The sequence below is a fragment of the Benincasa hispida genome, chromosome 3 (assembly GCF_027475165.1).
Source record: "Benincasa hispida cultivar pf3 chromosome 3, pf3_genome.v1.1, whole genome shotgun sequence".
NCBI classification, from domain to species: domain Eukaryota; kingdom Viridiplantae; phylum Streptophyta; class Magnoliopsida; order Cucurbitales; family Cucurbitaceae; genus Benincasa; species Benincasa hispida.
Window position 1 is genome coordinate 56,962,777 of NC_143480.1, and position 11,637 is coordinate 56,974,413.

An 11,637-nucleotide genomic window follows, 5' to 3' on the forward strand; every position below is an offset into this window, starting at 1 on the left:
GCAGGCGTTTGCACTATGGAGAAGCCAACTATCCCAAAAGAAGATCCTACTGAACAACAAATCAAAGAAGTTGTTATTTGGGAAGAAAAAGATTTTCTATGTAAAAATTTCATATTAAATAGTTTGACTGATGATCTGTATCATTACTACAGCTCAATGAAGACAACAATGGAAGTTTGAGACGTCCTGCATGAAAGAACTCTAAATAGAGAACCAGTGAGCGGATGCAGATCGTTCCAAATGCCATTGAGAAAGAACACAAACATTTACAGTCAAGAAGAACAAATTATGCATAACGAGTAAATTACAACATGTTTTTTTTACGAACAAATAAGGGATAGAGTTTGTAATACCTTTGAAGAACCCTTTCTTCTAGTATCCCTCGATCGTTCAGCAACGTGTCCAACAACATGAACTCGAACGCAATGACCAGAACTCGAACTCAATGAGCAACTGGATGAATCTCGATCACAATCGAGTACAACTCAATCGTCGACCCTTGAATAGAACAAGAACACCACCACAAGAGTTACCTTGGTTTTCTCGGTGTAAGAATCCAAGAGTTGTAGGCTCTATATGACTTTGGATAGAAGAATGAAGGAAGTAAACGATCGAATACGCGGCAGAAGAAGGAAGTCTATCATATAGACTTGATACTTGATCGTGTAGAAGAAGAAGCCTATCATATAGACTTACTACTTGATCGTGTAGCAACGAGTAACTATCGTATAGTAAACTTGATACTTGATCATTGAGGCTATGAGATACTATCATTTAGTAAAAATCTTTTACTTGATAGTGATGTTTTTGTGAGAAAGATTCAAATGATGAATCATTTTATTTTGAAAAACTATTTTCCTTTTTATCTCACAGTTACCATAAACCACAAATAACCTCCCACTCAAGACAGTTATTGAGAAAAATAATTATTAATTATCACATACTTAATATATTATAAATAAATATAATAACTAACTTATCATATTATATTTATAACCTATAGTTTTAATATTGCATCATCTGTAACATATAAACCATAATTATTTTTCTATTTTATGGCATTTAATATAAATCATATTTATATTAATTTCTCTAATCATATAATGTATCAAATACATCATATCAACTATATCACATATAATTGAATTAATTGAATTATATAATATATAATCAAATTTTCTCTTGTTAATTTGAACACTTCAAACTAATCCAAAATCGAATTCTCAACTTGAACTTATTGAGCTACCAAGAGGACCTTATGGACCTGTAGCTTGAAGCTCCAACGGTACGTGAATGACTAAGTAAACTCTTTAGTCACGAGATCCACCATCTGTTAGCTGTCGGACACTCCACCGAAGATCGAGAGTTGCACTCCTCGCACTACAAATATATTTCTATGTCCATATAACCAATCAACAGTGCAATGACCCTTTACAAATCGCTCGTAAGTACAACTGAACCAATTTACTATTTTACCCATGTAGTTACATCTAACTCCTTCGGTACCACTGATTCCTCTAATGAACAATAAGTTATATTCCCACTATCACTGAGTCCTCTCGTCCCAATAGAGGGTGTGGTCACTATGTTCAAGACCCAGAATCAGTCCTTAAGGGAGCAATTTATCTACTTACCCTTGCTTCAGGGAAGAAGTGACTTCTGTCTTGTGTAGCTGAGTTTCCATCTCCCCAATCAGACGAATCCCCAATATGGTAGGTTCGTTGAGTTGGCAATCTGGCCATTCTCACCTATAAAAATCAAAGGACCACCCTCATGAGCAGGAATTCCCAACTCACTCAGGATTAAGGTCATGTCACCTATGGTCATTCTAGTGAAAAGTAAGTCTCAATTATCAACAACGTTATATAAAGAGATTAATCATTTCGTGGTCTGGTCATATACAAACTCTTTGTATAGGATACCCCTGCTCGCATGTCTCCACATGAATGGTTAGGATCAGACCATTTGTAGCACTTTACAACACTTGTAACATCTACAAAGCGGGCCATATCTATAGTGTCACCAGGATAAGGTATCCCTCCTTTATCCATCTACTACAGACCTAGGTTATTACTTGAGGCATAATCTACTTGTATGTCTCCACATACATGCTTAAGTTATTTTAGTTTACGGATCTTAGTAAATGTTTATAAAATAACACGTATTTTACTAATAATAATATTTTTACATTTACAAACTATGAGACTACTAGGAGATTTAGAACACCAATCACAACACTATAAAAGAAGTATGATACCAAGGAGGTCAGGTAAAAAAAGTATGCCATCAACCGTTACCTTAAGTTCCAGATGACAGATGACAAATCTGTGGAGGTCCAGTCCCACGAGCTACAAAAGATAGCCCATGAAATAATAAGTGAAGGTATGCCCTTGAATGAGTAATTCTAAATTGTTGTTATTATTAACGAACTGCCCCCTTGTGGAAGGATTTTAAGAACATCTTAAGGCATAAGACTAAGGAGTTTTCCTTGGAAAGTCTAATCACCCGCTTGACGATTGAGGAGGAAGCCTGGAAGCAGGACTAAAGGGAGGAGGTGAATATTGTTCTTGGGAAATCCACCTCTACTGTGATAAATCTGGACCAAAAGTCCAAGAAAACTAAGAGAAAAGGTCAGAACTATGGTTTTAGTTGTGAGAACAATCAGAAGAAGTAGAAACCCCTCCTCAGGAGAAAGTATAATTCCTTGCTTTAACTATAATAAACCTGGAATTTTAAAATAAATTTAAAAAATATGTTCTTGTTAAATCGAATAAATATAAATTTTGTTTAAAAATTGTTATGTTTTTTTTTTAATATATGTATATCAATATTATGTGTTTTCCGAAATTAAAAATTTAAATTAGATGTATATGATTTAAGATAATTATTATTTTTTTTAATTATACATTTTTTAGTTTTAATTTTATGTATTAATTTTTAAAAAATATGTTCTTATTAAATCGAATAACTATAAATTTTGTTTAAAAATTGTTATGCTTTTTTTTTTTTTTAATATATGTATATCAACATTATGTGTTTTCCGAAATTAAAAATTTAAATTAGATGTGTATGAATTAAGATAATTACTATTTTTTTTAATTATATATTTTTTAGTTTTAATTTTATGTATTAATTTTTAAATATAACAATTTTACTAAGTAAATATAAAAACAATTTGAATAAGTAATAAATAACTTAAATGATTTTTAATCGCATTTTGTGCATTTAGGACCCACAAGTAGCGTCTTAATGTTTTCCTCAATGACTGCAACACCTCTTCTTTTCACTTGAAGCTCCAATTTATGCCTAATGGCAAAATTTGATAGTTTGGAGAAAACACTCTAATAATGAAAGAAAAATGCCAAAATTTACAGATAAGTGATAAACCATGACAATTTTAAAATGTATTCAAAAGACATATCTAATGGCTATTCTAAACCGTCATCAAATGCAAATATAATAGAATTGTTTTAGGCTTCAATTTAGACCACTTTTAAGAGTGCTAGAATTGATTATGAAAAACAGTTAGTCGCTTTATGGGTTTGATAAAGTTGATTATGAATGAATTATTAAGAATCACCTTTCAAATACACGTTGATTCTCACACTTAGTAAATTCAATCACACAAGCATTCAACAAGTGGTTAACATATTTTATTTTTTAAATAAAAAATAATGGAAAACAGAAAAGAAAATATCATTTAGAAACTTAAAAAATAAAATGTCAATTTTGAGTTGTTAGTTTTATTGTAAAGCTGTTTACTAACAAGATTTCTAACAAATTTCGTGTTTTTGTTGTTTCTCTAAAATTAAAAATGTTATTTTTAGCTTTTACGCCAAAATGTTACCTTCATTTCAATTGAAAAAAAAATGCTATATAAAGAGGAAGCAATAGAAGAAGATGGACAAACATACAACAAAAATGATGTTGCTTAATCCTTCAAATGTATTTGTTGGGTTTTCTAAATTGAAAAATTTAAATTTTTGTTAAATTTTTAAAGTTGCCAAATTAAATTTATTAAAATGTTGGAAAAAATATTTTATGTGAAAGTTTTCCAAATCTTTTGCACTTTTAAATTGGAATGCCAATTTTAGAAACTGTATTTGGAGCTAAAGGAAAATGCTAAATTTTATTTTATTTTTCCCTTTAATTTTATTTTATTTTTAAACTGTATTTGGAGCTAAAGAAAAAAACAGAATGGAGTGTGTGTTTTTTTATAAAAGAAAAGCCCTAGCCCCCATCTGGTTTTCCCTCCCCTTCTCTCTTCACGTGAACCTACCTTCCTTGCAATTTGCTTCAATTGGCTAACACACCCACACTCGGGCATAGAGCAGATACTAACCCACACATCTTTTAACGACTCGACACTTGCCCATTATTTTTTGGCACTAGATGTGAGTTACCCACTTCCTCACACCACCAAATATGTAAGATTAAGTCTATTCGGACACCAACTAGTAAGGATTCGGAATAGCTTTGGAAATATTTGAAACCTCTTAACAAAATCCAAGCATATTCTGGTGAGTTTTAGGCTTTAGAACTCTGTTTAAACCCTTTTGAATTAAATTTAGATGAAGTAATTTAGTCTTTAACTCATGGGTACTCCTTGTTGTAGTTTAGGCTTCATTTGAGGTGTTTTAGATTGAGGCACTACAACAAATACTCCTATTAATAACTTTTCTTTATGGCATTTATTGAAATGCCTATAAAAAAAAAGAGAGAGAAAATGAAAAAGTAAAAAAAAATGGGCGGAAAGCTCAATTTCCTTTAGCATGCATGCTAAAATTTTAGGTCTGAACTCACCTTTGCCCTAACCTCTCTCATCGACACTTCCATTTCTCCCATCAGCCACAATAGTTGATGCCTATACATCTTCATCCATTGAGCCTCTTCCATATAGTTTTGTTCACAAATCTATGCAATTTCCCCGCCGGCCTGCTATGCACTTTGTCCAACCCACTTGTTCGTATCTCAAAACCATGGTTCTTCTTTTCAGCAACATGGTGAGTTGTTTTGTGGCTTATTTCTAGTTTAGATCTCGATTTTTTGCTCACATTTAATCTTTTGGCTTTAAACATGGGATTGTTTCGATATTTTGACTCAAAAAATCCTTCCCCATTTCATCTTTTCGTATGCCTCTTCATTCCCTAATCTCCAATTTCTCTGTATTCCTCTTCTCTATTGTGAAACTCATATTTCAATTTTCCTACTTAAGTAGGTAATTAAAGGAATTAACTAAGTGAAACTTAAATCCTATGATGAAGGGAAGGAAGTTTTCTAAGTGTTGAATAGATTTTCCTTGAGTAGTTTGGAGATAAGCCTTTACTAATGAAATTTGGCTAAGTACAAAGTCAAAAGGAAGCATGCATTTGGTTTTTAACACATGAGATGAGGCTAAGTGTAGTATGAAGCCGAAGGCAACAATGCGTGGGCTTGTGAAGTCGAATGCATGATTGACGGAGGCATTGGCAAGAGACATTGGCCAAGTTGCTCATGCGTTGAGTTCATGTGAGCGAAAGTGGAAAGAGCGAGATGTTGAGCACAAGCGCTAGGTGGGCGATTGTATAGCAGTAAGTGGTGCTACATGATGAGATAGGCGACCATGTAGTAAATGAGCAGTGCTACGCGATGAGGTAGGCAATCATGTAGCAAATGCATGGAGCTCAGCGATGCGCTAGACGATCATGAAGATGCGCGCGTCGTAAAACGATGTGAAGTGACGTGCTAGATGATTGGGCTATACGATAGGCGTTAAGAACTACATGATCAGTGTAAGCGCTAGACAATAAGCGTTGAAGCTGGACAATAATGCTAAACGATAGCACTACATGATAGCATTAAGCTTTGAGTGGGTGCTAGACGATGAGCTTAGATGCTAGACGATGCACGGGTACTAAGTGATAGTCTATACGATGAGCGTTAGCGCTACACAATAGGCAGAATGCTAAGCGATGGGCGTTGTGTGATAGTCGCAGGTGCTGGGCGATGATGCTAATTGATGAGCGGGTGTTAGACGATAAGGCGTCAGCGCTATACGATGGAGCTAAACGATGGACGCAACAACTAAGCGATAGGCTATGCGCGAGATCGCTGCGAGCGAGATCGTTTACTGATGCGTTGTGAATATGATGAAAAAATAGTGTATATTGTGATGGTGGTGTACGCGTTGTACCTGCAAGTTTTCCTAGCAAAATCCAAGTATAAATTCTATTAGGTTGTTTGGTAAGCCCAGGGTCGAACACAGGGACTATCACTACAAGAATTTTGGGCTTTAATGTCGGTTGAAAAAAGTGAAATCGGATGTATAATGTCGGTTTTAAACCGACAATATAAGGGTACCTTTAATGTCGGTTTAAAACCAATATTAAAGACCCGCTTAATTTTTCCCTCTTCAGTCTCCCCCTATTTTCTATTCCCTCCCCCACCCTTTTTTTTTAATTTATCCTTCTTTACTCTCCCCATATTTTCTTTTCCTCTTATTCTCACACTTCCTTCTTTAGACCCTCTTCTTTCTCACTTCTCTCTTCCAAACCCTTGCCAATGGGTAGTGTAACCTGTGCCGTCGTGCAACCCGTGCAGGTCTGTCGTGGTGTAGATCTGGATTTCGTGTAGGTCTGTTCGTCGTGCAACCCAGGCTGCCACACCCAATCGCGTAGATCTGAAGTCGCTAGGATCCGTGTGCTGTCGTTCGTCGTTCAATCTGAAGTTCGTTGTTCCTCATTCGTCTAGATCAGTATGCTCTTTTTCTCTTTCCTCTCTTAAGCTCACAAAAATTTTTGTTCTTATGTTACGCCTCTCAACTGTTTGTGTAAATGTCTCAACGAAAGCCAGCTGCGGTTTCACTTCAATATGTCTCTCAACTGCTAGATTTGGGCCTTTTTATGTTTCTATGGCCTGTGAAATTGGATTTGATTAATGGTTTTGTTGTATATGATACATTTATTAAAGTATTGATAAGAGGCGTTGCCAAGAGTTGCTCCTACGTTGGGTATGCGTGAGCAAGAGCAGTGAAAGAAAAATATTGAGTGCAAGGCGCTGGGTAGACGATCGTGTAGCAAATGGGTAGCGCTACACAATGAGGTAGGCGATCGTGTAGACGGGTGCTGGACGATCGTGTATCAATGTGGGGAGCTAAACGATGAGGTAGGCGATCGTATAGCAGATGCACGGAGCTAAACGATGCGCTAGATAATCGTGTAGATATGCGCGAGCGCTGGACGATCGTATAGCAGATGCGCGGACGTTAAATGATCGTGTAAGGGGGCGCTGGATGATCGTATAGCAGATGCGTGAGCGCTAAGCGATAGACTACACGATAGCGCTACGCGATGAGCATGAGCACTAGACGATAGCCGTGCTGCACTAGACGATGAGTAGACGCACTGATCCGTGTGCTGCCGTTCTTCATTCGATCTAAAGTCTAGATCTAAAGATCTAAAGTTCGCCATTCGTCGTTCGTCAAGATTAATATGCTCTTCTTCTCTTTCCTCTCTTAAACTCAGAAATTTTTGTTCTTATGTTACGCCTCTCAACTGTTTGTGTAAATGTCTTAATGAAAGCCACCTGTGTTTTCACTTCAATATGTCTCTCTGCTCCTAGATTTGGGCTTACTTTTTATGTGTCTATGGCCTTTGAAATTCGATTTGATTAATGGTTTTGTTGTATATGATACATTTGTTGAAGTATTGGCAAGAGGTGTTGCCAAGAGTTCCTCCTACGTTGGGTATGCATGAGCAAGAGCAGTGAAAGCGAAAGGTTGAGCGCAAGGTGCTGGGTAGATGATCACATAACAAATAGGTAGCGCTACATGATGAGATAGGCGATCGTGTAGGTGGGCGCTGGAAGATCGTGTAGCAATGCAAGAAGCTAAACAATGAGGTAGAAGATCGTATATAAGATGCACGGAGCTAAGCAATACGCTAAACGAACATATAGATATGCGTGGACACTAGACGATCGTGTAACGGGCGCTGGACAATCATATTGTAGATGCGCGGGCGCTGGATAATCGTATAATAGATGTGCGGGTGCTAAGCAATAGATTACACGATGGTGCTACGCGATGGACATGAGCGCTAGACGATAGTCGTGCTGCGCGAGACGATGAGCAGACATGCTACACGATAGGCAGAATGCTAAGCGATAGGTGATGACGTTAAGCGATAGGCAAATGGGTTAGAGGATAAGGCGTTAGCGCTAAACGATAGGTGCGGCAGCTAAATAATAGCCTATACGCGAGATCGTTTACTAAATGATTGAGCTACACAATGAGCCGCTGGAGCTAAGTGATAGATGCAAGAACTAAACGATTGATTGGCTTGAGAACATGTGCATTATGCTAATTAAATACACTAAAAGAATGTTTGACTCACAGTTTTAATAAGTTTTAGTTGATGAATCAGAGTTTTAAAAAGAAGATTATCTCATTTATTCAACTATTGAGTTTTCTTGTTTTGCAGGTGCAACAAAGGAGTAAAGAATTGGTATCGCAACCTCTTTATGCTTTTTCTTAGGGAACTCTAGTAAAGAATTTTACCTTGAATGTACCATTTATACACATTCCTAATAAACACAGTTAGTTGAATATGAATTCTAATCATATTTTCACTTTCAAACCTTTGCCTTAAACCTTTTTTGTTTGTGATCCTTTGAACAACAGTGGTCAGACAAAGATACTTATAACCAAACACTGCTGAGGCTGGAGGGGTCTGTTTAAGAAGAATTATGAAGAGATCCATACTTACCAAGTTGAGAAGGATAGTAAACTCATAATATTTGTACAATCATAATGTTTGTATTACTTGTAATTTGTATTTTCAAGGGCTGAATATTATTGTACAACCTTTTAAATTATAATTTTATATGATGACGTGTCATGTTATACTTTTTGACCAAAAAAATGGATTCGACAACAGAATTTAAAAAAAAGGGACAATAATTGATCAAACGGACAGATTTTGAGCTTTAATGTCGGTTGATAATTTCATTAAAGGGCTTTAATGTCGGTTTAAAACCGACATTAAAGACAACCGACATTAAAGCCCTTTAATGGCAGTTTAAAACCGACATTAAAGCCCGAAATTCTTCTAGTGTATGGAGACAGTATGCGACGGTGAATTCTGATTCCTTTGCGGTGACAAATAAAAGAATGAGTCGGTTCGTATGTTTGTTTAAAATATAAATCCTATGCGGTGGAATTGAGAAAAGAGTTAATAACAACGAAAGTTACAATAAGTATGCAGGGAACGGGTTAAGAAGGGATTTAGCTAACACTTTCTATGATTGCGTTCAAGTTATGCAATTAGGCTACACACATACAATAGCAGGTCATCTCTCAATGCAAATGCTTAGCTCCTTGTTTTAGGATGCATGTGATGTATACGAGGATGTCTACAAGACTTACGTCTAAGCCTCTATTCTTGTCTATGCGATGATGAATGACACACACATACACAAGGCGACCACATACTACCATAACCTATTTCTAGGGTGCATGCGATGCATGTTAGCAAATAGAACTTATCTCCAAGTTTCTATCTCTTGCTTATGCAGTTCTAATCTGACTTTCTCAAGCCTATATTCTAACCTTTCTTTCTCAAGTCTAGGTTCTTTCTTTAGACTCTCTCTCGAGTAGCTCTAAAGGGGCGATGGACGCATACATAAGTCAAGATGATCGCATAAAATGAAGATCTTAGGTCATGCTAGCTAAGTGCTTCTCGACCCATTCAGAAGTTTAGGTACTCATGCGTAATGTAAATAGAGTGAATAGATGTAGAGATGCAATTTCCATTTTATAAATGAAACCGGAATATGGAATGACAATGGAAAGTAAGTGGCAATTCTGTAGAACTGCTTGCACACTTTAGTAGAGCTGCGAAACGTCTTAAAGAGAGCGATATTCGCGACTCAACCTGTAACGAGTTTCTATTTTGCAGGCTATATTTGCTTGACGACTGTTGTTTGTGACTGTTTGCTACCGTCAAATCCTATCCGTCGAAGGGTAGCTAGTTCCAACAATTTTAAGATGATCCATCTGCCGTTGCTGTGTCAACCCTTTCAAATTAGAACGAAATTATGACCTTCGACCTCAACTGTCTGTTTCGATTTTAAGGAGCAAACATCAAACGGTGGAAGCAGAAGATGCTGGTTTTTCTCACGTTAAGCAGGTTGTCAACGTTTGCACTACGGAGAAACCAACTGTCCCAAAAGAAGATCCCACTAAACAACAAATCAAATAAGCTGCTGATTGGGAAGAAAAAGATTTTTCGTGTAAAAATTTTATATTAAATAGTTTGACTGATGATCCATATGATTATTATAACTCAATGAAGACAACAATGGAAGTTTGGGACGTTCTACAGAAGAAGTACGATACCAAGGAGGCCAGGTCAAAAAAGTATGCCGTCAACCGTTACCTTAAGTTCCAGATGGTAGATGACAAATCTGTGGAGGCTCAGTCACACGAGCTGCCAAAGATAGCCCACAAAATAATAAGTCAAGGTATGCCCCTGAACGAGCAATTCTAAATTGTTGTTATTATTAAGGCACAAGACCAAGGAGGTTTTCTTCGAAAGTCTAATCACCCGCCTAAGGATTGAGAACGAAGCCCGGTAGCAGAACTAAAGGGAGGAGGTGAACGTTGTTCTTGAGAAATCTACCTCTACTGTGATAAAACCTGACTAAAAATTCAAGGGAATTAAGAGAAAGGTCAGAATCGTGGTTTTAGCAACCAGAACAATTAGAAGAGGCAGAAACTCCCCCTCAAAAGAAAGTATAACTCCTTTTCTTTAACTGTAATAAAACTGAAATTTTAAAATAAATTTTAAAAATATTTTCTTGTTAAATTGAATAACTACAGTTTTGTTTAAAAATTGTTATGTTTTTTTAATGTATGTATATCAAAATTATGTGTTTTCCCAAATTAAAAATTTTAATTAGATGTGTATGATTTAAGATAATTACTATTTTTTTTAATTATACAATTTTTAATTTTAATTTTATGTATTAGTTTTTAAATATAACAATTTTAATAAGTAAATACAAAAATAATGTGAATAAGTAATAAATAACTCAAATGATTTTTAATTGCATTTTGTGCATTTAGGCACCATAGGTAGCGACTTAATGTTTTCCTCTTAGGTGTTTTCCTCTCGGGTCCTCAATGACTGCAACATCTCTTCTTTTTACTTGAAGCTCCAATTTATGCCTAATGGCAAAATTATGATGGTTTGGAGAAAACACTCATATGTTGAAAGAAAATTGCCAAAGTTTGGCAAAATTTAGCCAATTACATCATATATAATTGGACTGGTTAATTATATATGATATAATTGGATAAATGTATGAGATACATTATTTTGGAGGAAATTAGATATAAATATGATTTATATCAAATAGAGGAGAAAATACCATAGTAGATATGTTATATGAAACTATAGGTTAAAAATATAATATGATTATGTTTATTAATATATTAGTTGGTTAATCATATGATAATTAACCCAAAAATCACGTTTGGATGTGGATTAGTGAGGTAGCGTCGGTTATTGTAACCGATGAATTAAAATGAAAATAGTTTTCATTTTGAATCACTAGTCCAGAAAAGATAGAAGATCGCGTTGGTGAATCGTTAACAAT